Raw genomic sequence first — 17587 nt, 5'->3', positions numbered from 1 at the left:
GCTTTTTGCTTTCTAATAGAGAGCAGAGATTTTTCTCCAGGCAGTGAGTTTAACATAACAGCCCTGCTGAACAGAAGCAATAGCTTGCCTCCCCTACCATGGAATGGTTCAGATTGGGCATCAGCATTCAGTCTGAAGAACAAATAAGCTCAGCAAATTCCAGGAATAGTTAGGTATTGAATCTTGCATGCCTGCTGCAGAGAAATGATCCAGAGTTACAGAATCTCGAGTCTGGCGGGACTAAATGTTTTTTTCAAAGTTGAGATTGCCTTTTCCTCACTATGGCTAATGAGAGCTTAGCTTAATCCACAACTTAATTTTTTTTTTTTTAAAAAATGTAAACTCTGTTAGACAGGTATCTTTCTTTATGGACAAAGACAACTTTTTTTTCAATTTTGGTTCAAATCCTGCTAATTTCTACAGAGTAATAACCAACATTTAGTTATTTTTAGACACTTGCATTCAAAACTGCTCTCATTCAGCTTCTCAGATCCCTTCTTAGTCCTTTTCATAGTAACCTCATGGGTCTCTTTGACAAGGTTCAACGAGCTCCTCCAGATTTTACCAGTAGTGATTATATATCTTACATGTGTGTTGGCAAGAGACAGCTCCAAAAAGCCAGAGCTTGCAATTTTATAGGACTATTAAAAATGCATCTTCATTAAGCATCAATCATTTTTAAAAAAAAATCTTGATTTAAGCCCTAAAACAGTTGTCAACCATGGAGCCAGATTCTTAATAAATGGAGCCCTGATGAACGTGTGATGGATTTCTGTCCTTTACATCTTGTGTCATTTGCATGTGTCAGAAGAAGGTTGCCAAAGCTAAAAACAAAACTTTAAATAATAACGGTTATAATTAAATGTTTGTATACACAGACGGTAGGGCAAGAGAACATTGCTGTGGGCTATGTTGCACTGTATAATAGTGAATTTTGGAATTTTCTGGCACCTGTTTGGTTTTTGTCAGAGTTGAACATCAACTGTTGTATGGAGTAGATTGTTATGGTCCTAATGGTACTCTTAGAACCATATGTCAATAAAAGTTTTACATGCAGATAAAGGGCAGTTGAAAAACCCTTAGTATTTATTTATCAATCCGTGGTATGTGCCAGTATTATTATTACTGAGGTGCGCACTACAATCATTTGTACTGAGTTGTAAAATATTCTCAAGTCTCCTGTGCAAGAGCAATTTCAGAAGGAACATAAAGAAACCAATAGACCTGGTACCATTGTAGACACGACAAAAGACACAGACTTAGGATCGATTTGGAGACCAGAATAGTTACTGTTATATTTTTACTCATATTCTTACATCATATTGAACACCATTGAACATACCCCTTTCCCCAAATCTCCAAGAGCTTCTGGTTCTGACCAGTGTTCCCTGTACGCTGAGAACTTGGCTGGCTGCCCAGGAGACATTCAGGTGCTGCCCAGCTGATTAGCATGCCTTGGTGCACATAACGAAATTTATTCCACCCATAGCTGGAAAAATTTAGTGGGGAACCTGGTTCTAAGTTACACCAAGAATAAGTTCTCAGCTACCACAAACGGTGCTGACTCTTCTTTCACTAAAGCAATGAGAACAGTACACTGGACTCCAATAACTAGACAGATACTCAGGAACTTGTTCAGACATAGCTTTATTCCTAGTAGCCCAAACATAAGTCAATGAAAGTGAAGTCTAAAAGTGCTGTCTCTCTCAATAACTGCAACACATTTATATGTCCATGAAAGAGGAGATACGGGTCCATCTGACTATTCGGCCTGTTTGCTGTTCTCAGAGCCTCCATGACCAGGAGTGCCAGCAAACTGATTAAAATGCCACAGTTGGGTTTGTCATTGATTTTTAATAAGTAAAGAATAGGCTGATTTAAATGGCCCACTTATCTATTCTGAAAGTTTTGTGTAAAGAAGCTTCACAGCTTTTAGCTTTCAAATGCTTTAGCAAACAGTAACTTCATGAAACACAGGACAACTTCAAATTTTGATGACACCAGCACAGTCCTCCATTCAACAATGTGAAGATGGAAGAACATGTTTTGTGAGATGGATTGCCATGCCTTGTTCCATGAAGTCTTGATGATTCCCTCCCGCAACACATAACACCAGACAACGGTAAATAAATCTGACCTGCTATAAGGTGCAAAGACATTACCTTCTCACTTTGCTTGATTAGGACATTATTCTACAGTTGTACTTATGACTAGGGTTTGTAGACATCAACTTGTGTGGGAATAATTCTCCCTGGGTTTGGAGGTTTGTGGGGTTTTTTTCTTTTTTTTTTTTTGTAGGTTACATTTTGAATTAAGAATTTACTTAAAAAAATTAAAAGCCTTCAAGTAAGCAGACAAGAATTGGCTGCTTGTATGATGCTCTGTTTGCAACCAATTTTTGACGGTGTTCCTCATCTTTCTCGTGTTTATCCTGGCATAAACTTGTTGCCCTCAATGGAGTTACTACTGACTTAAACCGATGCGTATGAGAGGAGCTTCCAATCCTAACGCAGAGGCTTCAGAAGTTCAGGTTTTTATTGCAGTAACACAAACAATGTGTCTGTGGATCTGTGCTGGGAAATTTACTTCCGGCTCCTGTGTAGGCATATCCATCATGGAGAGGAGGAGTAATAGAGAGAAAGCCTTACTAGTCTATATGCTATCAAAACAAAAAAGCAGTCCAGTGATACTTTAAAGACTAACAAAATAATTTATTAGGTGATGAGCTTTCATGGGACAGACCCATGTCTTCAGATCATAGCCATACCAGAACAGACTCGATATTTAAGGCACAGAGAACCAAAAATAGTTATCAAGGTTGACAAATCAAAAAATATTATCAAGGTGAGCAAATCAAAGAGCAGAGGGGCGTGGGGGGAGTCAAGAATTAGATAAAGCCAAGTATGCATAAGAGCCCCTGTAATGACCTAGAAAATTCCCATCACTGTTCAAACCACATCTTAATGTGTCGAATTTGAATATAAAAGGAAGATCAGCGGCCTCTCTTTCCAAACTGTTGTGAAAATTTCTCTTCAGTAAGACACAAACTTTCAGGTCATTAACAGAATGACCCACTCCATTAAAGTGCGGACAGGTTCATGAATCAGGAGTGTTTTTATGTCTTTTGTGCCCCTTAATTCTTTGTCTGAGAGTTTGAAGTCTGTCCAATATACAAAGCATCTGGGCATTGTTGGTGCATGATGGCATATATGATGTTAACTGAGGAACATGAGAATGTGCCTGTGATTCTGTGAATAATGTGGTTAGGTCCAGTGATAGCATCCCCAGGATAGGTATGTGGACAAAGTTGGCAACGGGCCTTGTTGCAAGGAGAAGTTCCAGGACTGGTGTTCCTGCGGTATAGACTGTGGGTGTTGGTGAGAATCCTCATAAGTTTGGGAGGTTGTCTATAGAAGAGAACAGGCTTGTTACCTAGGACCTTTTGGAGTGTGGAGGTGTTTTATATACATAGCTTTAATGAAGTTGCAATAATTTATACTGGTTGAGAATTTTATATATAATATCTTGCCAACTCTTATGACTTAAGCACAACTCTGGCAATACTTGGTGTTTTTATCAAACCCCAATTCTCAGCTTTTGTCTTGTAAAAAGTAACTATCCAGCCTTCGTAGATGTGGGGGAAAGCTAACACATGTGACCCAAGTGTATTTCAAAGGCTCCCAAACCAAAGAGCAAGTAAACAAAACATCAAAGTAAACAGCATGATTTTTAGGCCAAGCTTATATTTTTTTCTGGCTTATGACTTTTGAACCTTGGGGATAAACAATAGCCTATGAGTTTGGAGATATATACTCTCTCAGATCCAAAAAAACAGCTATAACAGAGTTTTGCAAGCCCTGCTTATAATCTAGAGGCAGTTGCTGATATGTGACACATCTAAATAAACTAAGTAAATTATACTTTTGAAATAGGTGTCATTCTGATTTTTGTAATGTTTTATTAAAAGAATTACAAGATTGTAAACCGATGAAGTTTAACAAGTATATGTTTTATGAAGATCTTAAAGATGCAGCTGTTATGACAGGAATATTTTAAAGGACACCAGCCTTTCCAGATTTCTGCTTTCTTAGCTGTGCTAAGGCAAGACAAAACAATTAGTTTCTGAGCCACCTTTTAGCATGCTTATGTATAGAGCCAAATCTAAAGTAAAACAAATTTTCTCACTTAAGTGAAAGAAGGAAGATTTGACTGATCTGTTGAGGATCTCATTTTTACACCATAGGACAAAAATAAATTACATTCAGATATGAAACATCACCCCTAGGTTTCACTTTCAACTAGTTTGCTGTAGAACTCACTGTAATTAAATATACAACAGAGATGGCTTGAATTGACTGAAGACTTTTTCTCCAACCAGGATGGACTCAGTTTGTGAACTCACTAGTTTAGTCTGATACATGCTAATAGAACTAAAACTGATGGGTCTGCAGAATAGCTTTGAAAGAAATTACAGCTACCATTAATGTTGTCGATTTTCTTTCAGTTTCCTCAATAGAAAGGAAATGCTCCATTTTTACAGTCAAAAACCAGATGATGTTTATTGCAATGGGCAGGCTACTGCTGGGACTCAGGAATGTTTTTCTGCTATTGTTACTGAAGGAGTTGCATTAAGGTATTCTGTCCTAAAATTGATTTTAAAATAGGGGTAGAAAGTGGCCATCAATGAGACCAACATTTTGATCATTAAAACATGAATTTCAGCATGGAACAGGGCCAGTCTTCAATAGCAAGTATTTTATCAGTACATTTTATGACAGTAAGAAAATAGAATATGCATGATTATGCCTAGAATCAGAATCAAAACTATTTCTAATGGAGGAACTATCTGATACCTGTTTATACTGTGTGTTTTCTCTGGCTCTGAGAGGAACTGAGGTAAAATCGCATTTCTTGCACACAGGTTTTTTTTTTTTTGGAGTGGCACGTGAAGATTTAATTTATTTCCTGCTTTAAAGGAATCTGAAACAAAAATTAATATGATTCTTCCTAAAATTCTATCATTTAGTAACTTTATTACATGTGGAAAGACAATTGCACTTGTTTAATTACATTTAATGTCCCTAAAATGCACCAATAAAAGATTTGTGACTTGGCGGGGTGAGAGGTTTGAAATAAAGAGGAAACCTCAAATCAAGCTACAGGCTGCATTTCTGAAATCCAGCACACTCTTGTCTGGCAGCATTCCTCATCCAGGATGACCATGGATGTTGCCAGATGAGAGAGGAGCGGCTGGTGCAGGAGCCCCCGCAGGGCTAGGAGCCAGAGTCCCTGCCTGCTCTGCAGCACCCCCATCGTCCCACAGCAGCACGGAGCCGGGAACCCCAGTGCCCCGCATCAGTGGTGGGTGAGATGCTGGGAGCCAGGAGCTCCTGCCTACCCAGCAGTGGCTGGGAGGTTGCCATGGGGCTGGGAACTAGAGCTCCTTTCTGCTCCATGGGAGCCAGGGGGGCAGGGTCTGGCTGGAGTCACATGGCAGCCCCTGGGACCCTGGGCTGGAGAGGGAGGCTGCAGGCTGGAAATGCGCAGCCCTTGATCTCAAGTCTTTCTGCCTGCAGAAGCCCTACACCTTTCTTCGTATAGCAAATTCTCTTGTCTGGGACTGGTCCCGAGCATGCTGTATAAGGGAGGTGCAACCTGTATCAGATTATTTTACAGTATCCCGCTCTTGTGAGTTCTGGGGCACTGTACTGCTTTGGTTACAGTGCATTTTCTTTACAATTTAAGGCTCTGTATAGATCCAGATAATCTTTTATGAAACTACCACATTTTGAAACAAGATGTTTGTTAGTAGTTTAATAAAGTTTTGTGGGAAACTGGTGAGTATAGCTATAAAAATTAATCCTGTATGTTGGAATTCAGATAAAGTGTGCCCCCCCCCAAAAAAAAGGGGGGGAACTGATTTGTCTATTAAAATTGTTACTTTTCAAATGCTGCATGTATTACTGACATATAAATACAGATTCTTTGCCAAGTCTGCATCCAGTTGTTTTTGCATTTCTTTAGAAATGATGTAATTGTGCTCCCGTGCCTGTTCTTAGTGGAGCAGGGAGATGGAGTAATGAACTTAAATCTCCTGCATTATTGTCTTGTGCATAATTTGAACAGCGGAATACAAAACATACAGGTGTCAACTCACTGAATAGGGAGGTATATCTGCAAATTCCTGTTCATCAAGAGAAGACGATATCCCTTGCTTTGTAAGAAAACAGCCCAGAGGGGAGAATAATGTACTGTGGACATTTTGCTCACTGTCATCATTCATCATTTTGTAAAGGTTACTCTTTGTACTAAGTGAATTAAAGGCCAGCCTTTTTGCTATGTCAGATTTGCAGTTATTCCCCAAAAGTTCTGGTTTTAGATATTACTCAGCGCCCCCCCTCCCCCCGTCAGTTTTTATTTGCTTTAGGCCAGTTTGAGTAACTTCAGCATGTTGACCCATATGGGGCTTCTGCTTTGATCCATATACTAATCTTCCCCTTTGTGCACAGAAGAGAGTTCATCTGTCTCCCTGGCACCATTCCCAGTGCTCCAGAGCCTGCAGAGGTCACTGTGCATGACCTGCAGTCTACACTAGGTTGTGTGCTGGTTGTGCTTAGTAGACCAGGTGGAGTAGGTTGGGATAAGTGGCATTGTCCCTCTTCCAGTCCCATGTGGGTTCCTTGGATAAGATGGTGCAGATGGGTATTCTTCACAGCTTCTCCTGCCCCTGGGTTCTGAGCACCGTTGCAACCAGGAGTAGTCCTTGGCTGCCTGTCTTTGTCCCAGGTTGCTCAGCCTTACCTGTGGCATAGTGGCTATCCTTCAGCTGGTCCTGGTCAGGCAACTCAGTTAATGACCCCAGTGTGAACAGATCAGGAAGAGACTAAGGGGAGATGGGGGAGAGGTCACTTACAAAGGACCCAGATGGTAGGCAGCTCCTTGGCTCTAGAAGGGCAGACTGCAGAAAGCCATAAAATGGAATTAATGCCTGTGACTGGCTTGGGAAAGGGGGCAAAGCAGAGAGAGGATGTTTTGTGAGGTCTGCCCTTCCGTATGGAGGGACGCTGGAGGACCTAGAGCAAGGCTCAGCAACCTGCGGCTCTGGAACCGCGTGTCAAGTAAAGGCTCCACCTGTGGCTCAGAGCACTGCTGCCACTGACTCAATGTGCAGCTCCGCTGCTTAAACAACGCCCACCGTTAGAACAGAAATTAGTTGTTTGTTTAAGCGGAGGCAGCCTCCAGAGCCGCTGAGCGGTCAGCTGCAGCCGGGGGCAGCTGTCAGGGCAGGGGGCCACCTACGTGCTCCACATGGGGGAAGGCAGCCTGCAGGAGAGCTGAGGGGAGGGGTGGCTGAGCCTGCCCCTGCCTGAGCTGTGCAGCTGCACTGAGGAGTCGCCTGGGAGCAGCAGCAGCAGCAGCAGCACATGGATCTGGTTGGCTGAGGCAGGGAGGTGGTTTGAGGCTGAAGGGGTTAAACCTGGGGATGGTGGGGGGAGGGGACAGGTTTGGTGCTGAAGGGGTTAAACCTGGGAATGATGGGGGCAGGTTTGGCAGTTTAGGTGGGTGAAACCTGGAGATGGGGGTAACTTAACTTTCCAACTGGTACAAATCATTGCGTGTGCGTTGTTCCTAAAATAGGGGTGACAAAGTAATGTTTAACGTTATTTAGGACTGTCTCATATTCACGTGCATTGAGGCTCTTGAGTATTGATTTTGTAACTGAATTTGAAAAATAAAAATGGGTCTTCTCGCTATTTTGGTTGCAGGCCCTTGGTCTTGGCATTGCTGGCTGCTCCCTAGATTATATTGTATCATGCAACTGAGAAAATCACTGGTGTAGCAACTTATGTTTAACAAGGAAAACCTGAGTACAAACACCCAATCTGAAAATAATCCTATTGCGGCAATATGGCACAAGACACCAAAGCGGTGGCCTCAAGGAATGGAATTGTTTCCAGCAATCTTCAATTAAGGTGAGAGTTGTCTCCACTCTCTTTGATGCCTTTGTTGGAAAGGCACATACAAATCGAACTTTGAAACGTGTGGTCAAGTTGAAAAAATTCCGTTTGCAAGTAGCTTGATGACTGTGCAAATACAATGGTGCGGCCGGGCATTTTCCTGTTTATAAAATGTGTTGCCTAGGTTTTAGGAGGAGGGGTAGCTCAGTGGTTTGAGCATTGGCCTGCTAAACTCAGGGTGGTGAGCTCAATCCTTGAGGGGGCTATTTAGGGACCTGAGGTGAATAGAAGTGGGGGGGAAAGGATGGTGTTTGGTACTACCAAGAGGGCAGCAGACTTAAGTCAGTGATTCTCTAAGGTCCTTTCCAGCTCTGTCACGTGTGTACATGTATCTCCATATATGGCTTTAATAAGAGAATTACCTGAGAAAACATTTATTTTCTGGTTACTGTGTGCACCACAGAGCAACTGAATTTCCACACCACACCTCATCAACTAGGGAGATGAAGCATATTAGTCTGCAGAATACAGGATCTTTTTCCATCCCACCATCAGTAGAATAGGAAGATTTCAACAGAGAATGCTGTGTTTTTAGGGTGAGTTGGCCATTGCACTCAAAGATTTTACACTGCCATCAAGGAGAAAGACAGTATTGTTGTCTGATGTAATTCTTACAAAGTAGGAACAATATTTTGGTCTGTAGACCAGTGTTCCTCAACTGGGGTATGTGTGTACTCTTGGGGGTTCACCAAGGTCTTCAAGGGGGGCACACCAACTCTTCTAGATAATTGCCTAGTTTTACAACAGGCTACATACAAGAAAAATAGTTGTCAGTACAATGACTTGTTGCCACTACTTCATATGCTTTATGCTGAAATGTAATTACATTTCTATTCCAATTCATCTCGTTGCTAATAAGATGGTTGAACATCAGCAAGTTTTCAGCAGTAGTCTTCTGTGATAATTTTGCATGTGTTTGTAAGTAGTTCTTAAGTGACATGTAACAAATTTGCAAAACAAGTTTGACTCCTGAAATGGGTATAGTAATCTGGAAAGGTTGAATGACACTTGTTTCAAGACCTCCAATTACCTTAGGACCATGTTTCTCAACTGGTCCTTAAGGGTACCATGAGACATCTGGGTGTACTATAATTTTTTTAAGTGGTACTTTATATAAAAAAAGTTGAGAAACACTGCTATAGACAATATAGTTTTTCTAGAAACCTTGGACTTATATGTTCCTGCCCCCATCTTAACAAATTGTTGTGAAAGCTTGTAATTAACTTTCCAGTTTTTTTTTTTCCTGGAAATCACTTTGTTCTTCAATCTGAATTAAGGTCCTATGAATGAGATATTTATTAAAGCTACTTCTTCTCTTGATTTAGCAACCTTCCTTTGAGAGGGTTTTTAATGAACAGAATGGTTATAATTAATTCCAAACCATAAACCTTTCTTTTAAAGTTGGGTTAAACAGGTTCTCATTGCCTTAAGCTTGTGTACTACAGTACCTATTGCTCTGGTTTGATCTCTTCTGTAATGGATTCCAGATTCTGCTGTGCTTCAAATAATGAAAGATATTTCAGAGCCCTGGAGAATAATAAAATTCTAGGAGGAACTTCAAAGGAAACTTGTAGACACGAAAGCATTTAAATGCTGAGCTGGTGAACTGCTGAATGTCTCTTTAACCATAAAAGATGTCAGGCCGCATCAAATGTAGAAACAGGTGAAAACTGAAGTGATAACACATTGACAAATATACTCAGGCTGTCAATTTAGTTGGTTTATTTTAAACAAGGGGTTCTGAGAGATTTGAGTTCTGAGAGATCTTCTTCACCCGAACATAATTCCTCTGACTTGAATGGAGTCACTCCTGACCAGTTTGAGAAATGAATTACTTATATGTTGCTTTTCATTGGTTTTCATGCTCATGGGCTGCCCCATTATTAATTGACAGCTGAAACTAGCACTAATAGAGCCTCTATAAGCATCCTCAGGCTTGGTCTATGCTAGCCTTTACAGTCAATGGCAGATACGGAATTCTAGCTACAGCAATTGCATAGCTAGAATTGATGCGTCTGCATTTGGCTGTAAGGTCTGTCCTCAGTGAGAAAGCTCAATGAGAGCATTTCTGCTGTCGAGCTCCCTTACTCTTTGCGATAAGATCGACCCTGACTTTTGCTAATCATAATGTGACAGACCTTCTAGTCCTATCACGGGCTTCTCTTAGGGAAACTCAGGGGGAATTTTGTTCTGCCTTTTGAACTGCTACATAGCAACTAAGGGCTTGGCTATGCTGGTCAAATACTTGTAGCATTGACAGCAGAATGTTTTTGTTGTGTTTGGTGTTTTAGCCAGCCAAGGAACCTAATCTCCTTTAAGGCCTTGAAATCTCTTCTAGGAAGTTTGGTTTATAGGAGCACGTGGAAGATGCTGCATTTGTTTCCCTTTTGCTGCCATATCCACTTTTCACTGGGATTCTGTGACTCACTTGATTACAGATTCTTTTCTGTAGCCAAGCATCAGAGAGTATAACCCTGTTACCCCCTTAAGCAGTTCATGCTTTTAGTTGTGGAGGTCACTAGTTCAATCCAGTCTACAGGACAAGATGGCAGCCATTTTTGTTGTATCAGCTCAGAGAAACTAAGCAGGGCGGATAACCTCTAAGGAAAACTCAGATGATCCAGGAAGTCTTGAGAGCTTTCATAGTGTGTCATTCTTCTCTGAATTGTTATGGAATTACTGCACAAGACCACTGGAGTACTTGCTGATGAAGTTATCATTTGGAGCCCACTCGCAGTCATTAACGATCACAGAGTTTTTATAACAACGTGGTGCGTGGCAGGCTCAGTACCACTCCTGGGCCCCAGATCCTGTTCGGTCCAAAGTCCAATGCAATGGGCCTACTTGCCCTCACTGGAGTTCAGGCTTTGGTCCCTGGGCCCACAGGACAGCCACTAGGAACTCCGCCCCCCTCCAGGCCTGATTGAGCATAGTGACCAGTCCTTTCCAGCCTCTGGCTGAGGCATGAGGTTACCAGGGGCAGGGAGCACAAACATTCCCTTGGGGAGCTGCTCATCACCCCTGTTGTCTGGTACTGGTGGTATTCTCCTTTAATCTCTCTCTTTCTCCTGGTCTGCTCTGATCATCTCACTTCTTTCCAAACTTCTCTACTCTCCCTACTGGGGAGGGGGGGGGGGAAAGGCTTTTTAAAAGGCCCCTTGGCAGCCTCAAGTGGGGACAGCTGGCCCTTAATTAATTTATGGTCTCTTCCACACTGCTCCCACTCTGCCTGTGATGATACCTGATTAGCCAGGGCTGTTTCTGCTTTTTAGAGCTGCCTCTGGCCTGACCCTGCTGCAGGTGGTAGCCTATAGAACTCCTATATTTGCATTCGTCAACTGTAGTCTGGCTGAGGGACATGTTGTTGCCCATCTCTGAAAGCTGGAATGTTGTGTCAAAGCTTAATCTGTTCCCACCCCAAAGATGGTTACATTTCAAAGATAGGTGAAATGATGCTAATTTGAACTAAGCCCTCCTAAACAGCAGCAAGCTAGTGCATTAACTCATTGTGTTATCTTATCTTCCCTTTCTGTGGAAAGCTTGCATAGAGAAAGCAATCAGGCTCTGAAGTGTTTGGACACTGCTCTGAAGCATAAGATACAGCATGGCCATAGGTTGCTTCTCATATATCAGAAGTGGTTTGTTCTGCTTGAAAGTTTCTTTCCCTAAGATAATTTCTTCTGACTTGCTTGCCAAGCTCTAGTAAAATATGAGTTTCATTGTTGTTTCCTGGAGCTCTGGGGATTTTGTTTTGCCTGCGTGTTTGTCATGAGCTGGTATGCGTAGCATTACCAGGATATGAGCTAATTTGTATTCTTGGACACGCAGCTGCATGTGTCCTAGCAAGAAAGAAGAATAAATTTGATCAGGCCAATGAAGTTAATTAGGCAAGATAGAAAATTAACTGTAATCCACCAAAGTGGTTTTTGAGGTTGCAGGTTGTTAAAAGCTTTCACCCCATGCAAAGCAAAACAAGCTAAGATGTCACACTATTGAGATTTAATAAAAATCTTCCGAAAATAGCTTATGAGCTGTAAGTGTTGCAAAAAAGTGGTGCAGCTCAGGTAGGAAAAAGCCCATTTACCAACTTAGTCAGCATAAAGTCCTTTACGCTCCAATGCAACACTCTCATCACCCTGGCATTTTTAATTTAGAGTATCTAGACCAGCAGTTCCCAAACTATGGTCTGGTAAAACACTGGTGTTCCGTGAGCAATGGCAAAGTATTGTGCTGTTGAAATTGAGTAAGGGTGGTCTCTTCCCCATTCTCAGGGAAAATAGTTAGTATGATTAATGTAAAAAAGATAGTGTTCCCCAGACAGCGCCATGACGTCCAAGTGTTCCACAACTGGAAAAGTTTGGGAACTGTTGATCTAGATGCAGTAAGGGAAGGCCAGCTTGCCCCTCCTGCTTCTTACAAAGGTGTGCTTCTGATCATTCCGTAATGACTCTTCTCTCTCAGCCCTTGGGTGCCTCATGGGAAAAGAGCTGAATTTTCTCAGCTTTGCTGGCAGCAGAGAGGAGGGTTTAGGCACAAAATATTTACAGTCAAGGCTGCATCCTATGGCTGCAGTCTAAGGGTATGTCTACACTTAACAGAAGAGTGACCCATTCAGGGTCAATCTCCCGGAGTTCCATTTCACATGTCTGGTAAAGACATGCAGAATCGATCTCCTGAGGTTCGCAGTTCACCCCCTGTACTCCTGCTCTTGCAAGGACTAAGGGACATCGATGGAGAAATGCGCCCACTGACCTTCCTAAGTGAGGACAGACCTTACTGCTGATTACAGATACATTGATTCTAGCTATGCAATTGCTGTAGCTAGAATTGTGTATTTGCAGTTGACTGCAAGGTCTAGTGTCCACCGAGCTTAATTCCTGTTTTTCTATGCCTCGTGGGATAGGGATGGCAGGGGGTGGTGGTGGTAAAGCTGTACACATCTCTTTAAAGACTGTTAAAGAATAAGTTCTGGACTGATGTATTCCCTGGCAACCCTCAACAAAGTAACTGCTTGAATAGCTTCCCTTTAAGAAGCATACCAACCACCATTCTGAAAAAGGCAAACCTTGACTCTGCTTGAGAACTAGCATTGTCTTCTGACTGGTCAAAAACACATCCCAGGAAACAGAGGGCGAAGTCTATGGTTGTTTGAGCTGTAATGTTACCAATGGCCTGATCCTAGATCAACCTCTAGATCAGTAGCCAAGCCTATACCTGCAAGACTTTCACCTGATAGACTCCCATTGCATTTACTTACAGCAGCAGAACACCTGCAAAACCCCTGAATGGGAATTGATTGCCCTGAGCCTCTCACAAGAGGTGCTCAGCCTCTTCTAGCAGGCCTGAGAATCCCTACATTACTGAGTGTCTCCAAAAGGGAGCTGCCAGCTGAGCAGACGTTGCCCAGTACCTCACAGCCCTGGACACCTGTGCATAGGGAAAATGTGTCCCTCTGGTAGAGCTTTCCAATTTACATAACAATAAATACTTGGCAGCCCATGTCCACTTCTAGCGTTTGCTTCATTTGTACTTTGACAAGCCCCTAAGCTTGTCTGCCATAATTTATACCAAAAGCCAGCATGTATGTTTGTTTACTACCACTACTTCTCAGGTTCAAAGAGGGGACTCAGCTCTATTTGTCTGTGCCTTTATAAAGCCCATAAATGAAAACTATCTATTGCTGCATAAGTTTGTTCCCTCTGTTTTCCCTGACATGTTTATCTTACTTTTCATTATCTCTGCCACATTCCTTTGGAGGAATGCGATACTACACTTAAACTTTTCCAATGAAATAACTGTTTCCATAACTCTACAATTGGCTCTGCAATTGTCCAGATGGATTCAAAGACATGTCAGTACAATGGACTGCTACTTTACAGGGCTCACTAGGGCTGAAATTCACCCCAGGTACAGAGAGTGAGGCCTTCTGAGCAGCACCTTTTACACCCCTGGTGAGACTGTGCACTAATTGTCAACCCAGCAGGCCTCATGCTGTTCAGTTACTCTGTGCCTACACGAGCCCCTTCCTTTCGAAAGGGGCATGTTAATGAGTGGGTTCAAAAGATGCTAATGAGGCGCTTCAATGAATATGCAGTGCCTCATTAGCATAATGGTGGCTGCAGCAATTCGGAAGTGCGGCTTTTTGAATTGCACACCACCCGTGGAGACAGGACCTTCTGAAGGACCCCCCCCACAAGTTTTTGAAAGCCCTTCTTCCTATCTGGTGTTAGGAAGAAGGGGCTTTCGAAAACTGGGGGGGTCCTTTTGGAAGGTCTCATCTCCACTGGTGGCGCGTGATTCAAAAAGCCGCACTTTCGAATCGCCGTGACTGCCATTATGCTAATGAGGTGCTGCATATTCATTGCAGCGCCTCATTAGCATCTTTCGAACCCGCGCATTAACATGCCCCTTTCAAAAGGAAGGGGCTCATGTAGACCCAGCCACACTGTACAGTGACATTGGAGAGCATGAAACAGAGAGTCACCCAGTGGTTGTCGTTGTAAAGTGACTATTTACATGCAGTGGCACCTGGAAGACTACAAATAGTAGGAAGGCAGCCAGGAAGAGGGGTTAGGAACAAGTACAGACAAGCCTGCTGCTGAGCTCCTGTTTTACTAGGCTTCATGGGGTGTGTTTGGGGTGGAGGATGTTCTCAGATGCAGTCACATAGAATTACTAGAGTGGGGGAGGTCAGCTGTCCAGCTAGGTTTCCATCTGGCTGTCAGGTCTGTGCTGGGCCTACTTAGAAAGACTTCACTGCATAGCTGACATCCTGGTCTGGTATTCTGCCACTGAAATTGGCCTACACTGCAGCAGTGGTTTTATGAGAACAATATTATACTCTATATTATTACGATTACATCCTGGTAAAGGCAAGAGTGTGTGGTTGTGCTGGGGAGGGATGGGGAGAAGGATACCGACGACCATTCTGAAAAATGCAAACCTTGACTCTGCTTGAGAACTAGCATTGTCTTCTGACTGGTCAAAGCTCATCCCAGGGAGCAGAGGGTAAAGTCTATGGTTGTTGAAGCTGTAATGTTACCAATGGCCAAAGGTTTAAAGTGGAAACTGTGAAAGGATTCCAAAGACATAGCCATGAAGTCAAACGCGTACAGCTCATGATCATATGAAATCAAACCTTGTGGCAAATATTTCCAACCCTGATGCATTTTATAAGCATCTTTATTATCGTGTGCAAAAAGCTACAGTAATATTTCACATTCAAAATAACTAACAGCTTTTCTCCCTTCAAAGCTGTACATGGCAGATGTAAACATGAGGTAAAGACCCTCCCAATCCGTTAAAAATCAAAATTTTGGGAGTGTAAAATCAGATCAAATGGGAATTTCCTATCAATATTGGCAAAGAGTTAAAAAGGGCATTTTTTCGCCCACTGACCATGTTCCAAATTCGGAAGAGCAGTTCCAGAGAGGTAGATGCATAGTTCCACTTCTAACCTTGGTGGAGGCTGTTTCTGCTACTGCATACTGACATAGCTTCCTCTTACAGATTTCACTGATGAAGCAACTGCTCGGAACACAGAATCACTGCACTCCTCAACTACTGCAAACAGGTTTCTTCAAGGCCAGAGACACCCATTGAAGTAGTCGTCCAGGTCCCATCTGACCTCCTGATGAGTGGACTGAGACGGCTACTTTGTGTGATCACAACCAGACACTATTTACAGACACTAATCTTTTGACTGCAGGATTTCTCCACCTGTATGTGTATCAGAGTGCAGGCCATTGGAGTGTGGGAGTGACTCTGGATGGTGACTCTCTTGTGGGCCAGCTAGGCAAACCTCTTATGTCCTCAATAGCTTAGAGTATTGAAGTACAGGAGGTTTGTCTGTCCTCTCTATGAAGTCAGCAAATATCCTGAAGGGACTCATGTTGTTATAATTCAGAGAAATAGAAGGCGGTAAATAAGCAAACAAACAAACACAACCCTCACCCGAACCATGTTTGTGTTGAATTAATGCCACAAGGGACTGTATCATAACGGACATCGTCTGTGCCTCATGTGTTTTCTGTGAAGAAGAACAGATACTAAAAGGGAACACCATGTGTAGTTTATTACAGCAATTACATTCTTGGAACTTGTGCTGTCTGAGTTTTTGTCACTTTTGGCATATTTTTCTTTCATGCTTTCCCTCAGGGAGAGCAAAATGGTAGCAAGGAAAAGGGGCAAGAGTGAGGCTGGATCCATTGTGACTATAATCAAAACTAATTTAATTTGACTGTGACTCATTAGACAAAATCCTGTCCAGCACAACTGGGGTAAGCAGGGCATTTGGAATATATTTCAGGAGCACCCAATACTATCATTTAGGAGCCAAATTTTGCTCTCCATCAGACGGGTAGGAATTTGAAGTAATTCTTTAAAAATCAGTGCAGTTACTATTGCCTTGCAAGAGGGTAAATTAGAGCAGAATTTGCCCTTAAGATTTTTATGAACTCTGCCTGTCGCAGATGAAAAAGATTATGTGGTGGGTCTTGATTCATTTAATATAATTGGAATACTTCAGGGAAAAAACTTGAACACTATTACAGAATTTCTCTATAAGAGATTTTGGCTGCACTGAGGCATGGCTGGGAGAAAAAGTGTAAAGGAGGACATGGAGATGCACAGATGGTATTTGTCCTTCTTTGGTTGGACTTCTTTTACCATATATGTAGAAGGATAGATAAAATAAGGGAAAAGGCACTTTTTTTATGATGGTGTGATGATGGCAACATATACTTCTGTGCTTCTGCGGGAAAGCTGTGGGTAACTCATCATTAAAAGCAAGTGCTATTGCTTACTGGACATTTTAAACACAGAGTAAGTACGTATAAAACATATTAATATGTTACAGCTACTGTCAGTTTCTCAGCTCAGCTCAGAACCCACATAGCAGGCTCAGCGTGAAGGAGCTCAGTGGAGAATAATGAGGTGACTATGGGTAGGTCTACACAGCAAAGATATTTCAAAATAACAGGTGTTATTTTGAAATAATTATCCTAGTATTTACACAACACAACCACTATTTCGAAATAATTTTGAAATAGTATTTGGCTTATTTCAAAATAGGTAAACCACATTCTATGAGGAATAGTGCTGATTTCAAAATAACTATTTAGAAATAGGTGCTGTTAAGAAGGAAATAGAGCCTATTTCAAAATAAGCCACAGTTCGTTTAATGGCTCTATTTTGAAATAGGCTGTATGTGTGTAGATGGTGTATTTTGAAATAGATACATGCTATTTCTAAGTGCATTTTTGCATGTAGCTGCATTATTTTGATATAAACTGTTTCAGAATAGCTTTTTCCGAGTAGCTTAGTTTGAAATAAGGCTGCTGTGTAGACATACCCAATTAATCATGAATGAAAGACTCCCCCTTCTCTTTTAACATTAACATTTAATATGGCAGACAAAATGTTTCCCATTGGCATTGGACTGGCTGATTAAAGTTTTTGGTGCAAATTTCTTAAAGCAAATGCAAAGATGATCACATTCTTTACTTATTCCAATTATCCCATTATGTACTTGATCGTGCAAAGTCTAGTCACACACAACGCCCACTGAG

At 42.0% G+C, this 17587-nt stretch overlaps 1 long non-coding RNA gene across 1 annotated transcript in view; it reads right to left on the bottom strand.

Moving 5' to 3' along the window:
• LOC142018264 (uncharacterized) overlaps positions 1-17587 on the bottom strand; it is an 84763-nt gene that overhangs the window by 12194 nt on the left and 54982 nt on the right. The window lies entirely within an intron of this gene.

This window comes from Carettochelys insculpta, chromosome 10, assembly GCF_033958435.1.
Source record: "Carettochelys insculpta isolate YL-2023 chromosome 10, ASM3395843v1, whole genome shotgun sequence".
Classification (NCBI taxonomy): domain Eukaryota; kingdom Metazoa; phylum Chordata; order Testudines; family Carettochelyidae; genus Carettochelys; species Carettochelys insculpta.
This window is presented reverse-complemented; position numbering and strand designations above follow the sequence as displayed.